We start from the raw sequence: 7,486 nt of genomic DNA on the forward strand, positions 1-7,486 counted from the left end.
TCCGTGTGTGCATTTGTGAGGCAGATAACTTTTGCAATCCTGGATTTTTTTTAGGGGAAGATTTGTGATAAGTTAAAATCTGTGAATTATTGTGGAGTAAATTATATATAAAGGTAGACTGGATATGATCTTGTTTTTGAATTTAATCAAAATAGAAGGGGGGGAGAGTGTACTCAATTAAACGGAAATATATATTAGACGAGGGATAACATGGTTACAATCGTTATTCATTGATTAATTAAATGTTTTAATGTGTATATGAGTGTGTGTGTTTCAATTAACAATGATTTTTTTCAAAGTTTGCCATGTCTTGTGCTGTGGTGTGCCATGTCTCCTCAGGGACCACTGCAGTTGCACAGAGAGGCTTTCTCTGCAGTACACCGGCCCTCTTCACTCTGTGTTGACTCAGTAAATTACTTGGGATGTCAGGGCCCAACCACAGCTTATCCTCAGAGGGGGAGGACGGGGGGTTGTGTGTATGTGCTGGGTTGGGGGGGGGGGTGCAGTGAGAGAGAGAGATGGAGGGAAATCATTGTAGAGGTCTGGAAAGACACTGAATGCTTTAGGTCGACGACAGAGTGCAGATCAAATCAAGGATAAAACAGTGACACGAACTGCTGTTCTGCTGTCTGCAACAGAGCAGCTCGGCCTGAACTGAGGCTGCATGATAATTAAGTGAAATGGTTTAAACATTTTAACAAAACTCATGCAACAGCAGAGCTTTAAGAGTTGGAAAAAGCAGGGGAGAAAAAAAACAACTGTGACCTATTTTTTGAGTTATCGTCGCTAAATAATACAAAACACACATGCAAACCACACATACCGGTAATCCTTAATCCCCTTATTACAAACAGGGAAATGACCCCATTTTTTCTCTGTGTTGTAATGTGTCGTTTTTGGAGCGTTCTCCAAAACAAAGGTTTGTTGGGTATTTTTTTTTTTTCCAGGTGGATAGAGGAGGCCACTCATAGAATCCTGCAGGGCTCGCGGTTGTGTGGTATGCACACTGGGCGCTTAGGGCTGTCTGTGCTGCAGCCTGTCTGCAGCCAGGCGAACAGACTGCACACCTGTGGGCCCTCCGCTTAGTCCCCATTTGCTTTGACACCTCGGATGCTGTTTCCTTCAACAATACATCTTTCATCCTCGCCATCCACCTCATCACCCCCTCACCCACTAACCCTTCCCCCCATGCCTTTCTTTTTTATTTCTCTCCCCGTTAAGTCTCAAAGCAACAGTTAAAGATTCTCTTATTTTTTAGACTTTTAGTTTCATTTTCCAGATTTTGAGCTATCCTTTCTTAGAATATAGTTGTCAGAAAATGAGTCAGAACTTGATGCAACTTCGATAAAACCGTGCAGCACCTCTTTCTTTAACTTATTTTTCTCTCAGCCTCATGTTCTGTTCTCCATGAAATGTGTTGAAATGTGGGGTGAAACAAGCTTTTTGTTTGATTCATAATGGCCTGCTTCCATCAACACTTCAACTCTCAGTTCCCTCACCCTTCGTTGGCTCACATTTTTTCCTTTTCCCCATTTTTTTCGCTCCGAAATTACATTTTCTCCTTCATCTGTCCACAGATCACACTAAGCCTTTGATTGGGATGGTGGTGGAGGGGGCATAGGAGCGACGAGGATGGAGGGTGAGGGGTGTGATTGTGGGTCGGGGTGTCAGTGGCTCCCCAGGACCTACTATGAAAGGATGGGACTGAATCCCTGGCAAGAAAAGTATGAGAAAAAAAAGCTTTCAAAGATATGCTTTGTGTGCAATCATCAAGCCATGATCGTGCTACAATTGTCTTGTCTAATTTGTCATAACATGCTTTTCTATTTGTTGACGTGCTTCATCCATTCATTCTTGGAGCGATATTTCATCACATGGCTGCACCTCTGCAAATCTTTGAATGTGACTGGCGGTGGTGGTGGTGAACCAGGTTTGGGTAGTAATAGTTATAGGGATGTCATAACAATTAGAGTAAGGTATATTGTAAAGTGAGCTGGTCGTTACAATGTCTTGAATTGTGTCAGGTTTTACATTAATGAAGAAAAAGGGACATTTCAGCCTAGAATACATAAAACAGGGACTGTGTTACAATGTGATCACAAGACCTGCAGGAGTTGTAGCTTGGCTGGATGCAGAAGTGGTAAGGAATAATACTCGCTGTCATACTAATATTTACTATATATTATATTTGGGATTCAGATAACATGCAAGGATTTCTGTTAATTCACATATATTGCTCAATTAGAATTGGATTCAAGGCCTGTGAAAATGCCTGCACTGTCAAGACAGAGTGGGGACACCATATATTTGACAGATGCAGAGTTATGGAGGTTTAATGAGTAAAAACTTTACTCAGCCAAGATTATATTCTCTTGCATCTGCTGATGAATTTCTCTATTATTCTACCTCTAGGTTATTCTGGTTATGCTTAGTGAGTGACAAGCAGCTACTTTGCCCCAGAGCCGGAGCTCAGCAGTCAGAGACTCTTCCAGGGAAAGTACAAAGCCTTGCCTGGTGGTCTGCAAACATGCCTGGATGATCTGCCCAAAACAGCCTGGATGGTGGGGTGGCAGAGACACACCTGCTTTGTCAACACCATCTTCCTCACTACTGTGGCCAAATGAAAATCCATCCTGTATAATTGTGAAGACTGCCAGGCACCATGGATTTCACGCAGCCTGTGTTTGACTATACTATTACACTTTACAGAATTAATAAGGAAAGAACACTGAATCATATCCTGCTGTTTGATCCCTGACAAGTGTCTACAAAAGTATTTGATGGTACATCAATATGAACTGTGTTGTTTGCAGCCCCCGGAAAATGTGCCGACTGCATCAGCAATGGCAACCTCTCCATGAATGCAAGGAATATCTGTCAAAGGGGTTGCTTGAGAGGCTTCAAACTTGGCAGTTGACTTACTAACGGCACCAGCGTGTGCCGTGCCGACTTTGAGCGTTGTTTGAGTAAGAAATGTAAGAGATATGTCAGGAAAAACATAGCCACATATTGAACGGGTACTGCACTAAACTCTTGGGAAACAGACAAATTGATAGTGTAAACACATAAAGTTTATAAGTAGTATATTTTATAGCTGCTTTCGGACATGCACTGAAATCCAGAGATACTCCAGATTGTGGAAAGTGGCTGTATGAAGGCAACTTTGATGGCACTAAACATGTTAAAGAATCTTAGTAATGTGGCTAAAACTCAGGGAACCATCAAAGTGATTCCAGTCCATCCTGACAGGGAACATGAGTATGCTCTATATAAAATTCTATGAAAAACCATCCAGTAGTTGTTTAAATAATTCACAAAGTACAACAAATGTATCAAGGGGAAAGTTGCTTGAGAAATGTCAGCTTTTACTGCTTCAATTTTGTGCAAGAAAAAAAATGTTTTCACCTCACCTGTTTTCTTTCTTTTCTTTTTTTCCGTTGCACACTCAGACTTCCAGAGAATCCACCTGGATGCCAGCATGACCCGTCTCCACCACCTTTGACCTCTCAGAGACGGGAGTCCTGCCACTTGAGCAGTGTGTTGTCCCCTGGTGTTCACCCCATGTTTGGATAGACTACCTGCTTCTCAAAACAAGACATGACAGGGCAGGTCACCAAAGAGAGAGCAAAACAAAGAGTCAGATTTCACAGACACTCTATCAATCAAACATCTTAGAAGCACAATCACACTCACAGTACCTACAGGAATCCCACCAGCTTCAAAGGCAAATGTGTGGGATTTTTTTCCTTACTCTTGGAAATGGGATTGTCGTAGATTAGCAGCGATGTTTATTGTCCTTTGTTGCTACTTGACACAAGCCACGGATGATACTTAGACAGTGGCGCATTTACTGATATCAAAATAATGCCTTATTTAAATAATAGAGCAGAAAATTAATCCTTTGTCTACTATTTCTGCAAAGTAATACTTAAGACTGCACAGCAAGCATGGGCAAGTTCTCGTACATTCCCAAACATAAATTATGGCAGGACAAATGAACTCTCCTACTGTTGTGTGTTACCAAATGTTGCCATATCTGCTTTATATACAGTGCATGCCTGAGTCACACAGGCATTATTCTTGTGTGCAGATCAACACAGAGGCTTGTGTGTGATGTTGATCTGTAGCTTCCTCAGTTTTGCTTGTTCTGCAAAGCTCTGCACTGTTGGTTTTCCACATTTACCAGAACACAGATTCAGCCGATTCTTTAATCGGCTTGAGTAGCTGTTTGTGAGCATTTCTGCTCCAAATGATGGTTTATTAGTGAAGCATGCAAAGTTCAAGGACTGTTTGCTTTTGGGACAGATTCCTGTTTGCTGGTGGTATTATCACTCCACACCATGGTTGGACCAGTTTGCTTTGAAACGCTCCGGAGATAATCTTTGTCCAAATTGTTTATTGATATACTCGTCAGTTTTCCTCCGCACCACCTCAGTCACCCTGTCGCGCTCACCCATCCACCCTCCACCCAGCCTTGGCCGTGCACCTGTCTGTAGCAGGCAGCTGTGGGTGGGAGGGTCTTGGCTGACAGTGGAACATTCCAGAGAAGAAGTCACCCTGTTAATCCCCTGAGTTTAGGCCCGATAGCCCCCTCCTTCCCTTCCCTCCTTCACTACCCTCTCAGCCCTGGTCAGGCTCAAAGGGATACTGCTATGTCAAAGGTAGACACAGTGAGAATGAGATTAAAGGACGATCTCCCACACACATGCACACCCATCCTCCAGCTCCCAAGCCGAGGAGTTTTAATCCCTCCAAATATTCAAGAATGAAAGCAAATATTGTTATGTCCAGATCTGTGGACTTGTTTTGGAGGGAAAAGGCTACTCGGACACAGGATACATCATTGTAACCTTGTAAAGACTTATAGTTGGTCGGTGATGTGCTGACACTGTGATACTGTGGGTGTATTTACTGTGTATTTACTGTGTCTCTGTAGGTGCGAGGCCATACACTCGTGCACAACTCTGCCTCTTGTCTACTGGTAATTTCACTCCTCTAATTGGCCACATCAGTCTCTCAGTATCACAGTTTTTTTTTCTCTCCCACTGTCTGTTAACTGTAATTCAAACAAGAGTCTCTTTATCACCCCGGGAAATTTTGATGTCAGGCCAGAGCCCCAACTTGGCAGCCACCCCATTCAGCTGGAACATATAAATGAGAAAAGCTCCACGATTCACTCTGCGAGTGAGTGCAGGAGTTGACGTTCCTTCAGCTTTTGCTTGACGCAGCAGACACTCGATCCGGAGCACAGCGTTTTATCTTGCCCAGTTTGCTGTTTGGCAAGAACAACCAATGCTGTTTGTGTCCATTGTGGCAGCTCAGGAAGGTTAATATGAGAGTGCAGTCTGGGCAACAACAGCAGATGGCGTGTATCTGATCGACCAATATCAGCCATATTGGTTTATGTAGATGTGTGGTATGAGCAGAACATTCCAGCGTGTTTTACTTATCACACTCTTGCGGTTAGTAAAACAGTTCAGCTATGTTTTGCTCATAAGGAATACATCGACGTTATGGAACCTACACTTACTCACGTGCTAAGAGTAAATCCTCATCTCAGCAGGGTAAATATGAAGCTACAGCCAGTAGCAATAATCATTAGCATTAAGAGTGGAAATAGGTGGAAATAACAAGCTTGGCTCTGTCTGAAGTTTATAAAATCTACCCAGCAGCTCAACAGCAAAGAAGACTTGTGGTTTCTACTCTTCTGTTTCCTTCTGTCTTGGCTGCAAGGCCAATAAATCCTTTGCAAATATACTTTAAAATAATTGTTCCTTACTCAAATTTTATGAGAGACTGTGATGGACTTGCAACCCAGGTGTACCCAGCCTCCCTCCCAATGCCTGCTGGCTCCAGCTCCCTGTTGATTCTTAAAGGATAAGCGGTAGATAATGGATGGGTGAATTTGTGTGAGCAATAACATTACGTTAATTAGTTGGTATATGCATATTTCCCCAAAATGCGTCAACACTTAACCTCTTGTTTTTCTTTTGCACCCATTAAATCGTCACACCACTTGTAGCAATTCATTTTCTGCAGTGTACAGACTGGTGGTGTCCTGTGACATTGGCTGGACTTCTGCGTGTGTTTAGGCCAGGGGAATCAGTGAGAGAGAGAGAGAGAGTCCCAGGTTGTGGGCTGTACTCGCTCTGTTTACCCACAGACCAGAGCCCCTAAGGCCAGGGGGAAACCAAGGTTGGATCAGAGGCTATTAAATCTATGATGACTTTTGACAGTAATTTTTTCACGAGTCCACAACCTGCGCGGCCTGCCAGTGGTGAGATCAGGTACCTCCTCTTGCCCATTAAAGCACACAAACTGTGCCCACAAATCCCACTCAATGGTATCTCTGTGTCCAGGCCGTGTGTTTGTGCATGTGTGAGTGAGCGAAAATGAGGAAGCAGGACTGAGGAGAAGGAGAGGGGGAGACCTCGTTAATGGTGAGACAGTCCTTGTAACACGGGCCAAAAGGTTGGGGTGCTTTTCTTCAGCAACTCCATCACTTCGGGGCAAGAGTCCAAGCCATCAGAAGAGCATATTTGGAAAACCATGCCTTGACTTCGGGCCAACTCGTAAAAGGTGTTTATGTGCATCTCAGCCCATGGGAGCTGAAATCACACATGACAAGGCTTTAGTATTATGGAAGTTGGGGCTTCAGCACTCAAGGGGTTTGGCTTGAAGTTTAGGTGAAAGTTGAGTTGAGCGTACGAGGAGAGCAGTCGTAAGTTGGAGCTACTTGGCTTCTACATTAACAGATTATTTGTCTGTTTGGGAAAAGCAAATGTTGCTCTGGGCATGGTACTAACTATCGCCTTCAGGGAGACTGAGGCCATGAACATGTGCACGGATGTCGGGCATGTTGCAGAAATGTCTATGTTTGAGTCTATGGTCTGAGCAGGCAAATCAGGGACACTAAATGATTTCCCCTGTAGATAAAACGATAATGAATGAATGACGATGGTTGAGGGGCTGCTGCTAACCCTACGTCCCAGCTGCCATCGGTCAAAATGCGAGGTAGACCCTGAAAGGGTTGTCAGTCCATCACAGGCACTGGACATGGAGAAAAACAACCATACACACTCACACCTACTTTCAAATTAGAGAGTCCAATTAACCTGTGCATGTTTTTGGACTGTGGGAGGAAACTGGAGTACCCAGAGAAAACCAGCGCGCACACACACACACACACACACACACACACACACACACACATACAGGGAGAACATGCAAACTCCATGCAGCACGACCCTTGTTTGGACCTTTTTGCTGCGAGGTAATCGCGCTAACCATTATTCCACCATGTGAGCCCAAACAATTGTAGTTGTGCATAAAGGCAGCTAAGCTGTACAGTCATGAGGGATAAACATTTATATCTGCCGGTTTGGGGGATTAATTGTGTTCTGTTGCTGTGGCTGGAGAAAGTGCTTAAAAAGGCCATAGGTTATCCATGTCTAATCCACCATTTTAGAGCAGACAGTGATAATCT

Source organism: Microchirus variegatus, assembly GCF_963457635.1.
Source record: "Microchirus variegatus genome assembly, chromosome: 11".
Classification (NCBI taxonomy): Eukaryota; Metazoa; Chordata; class Actinopteri; order Pleuronectiformes; family Soleidae; genus Microchirus; species Microchirus variegatus.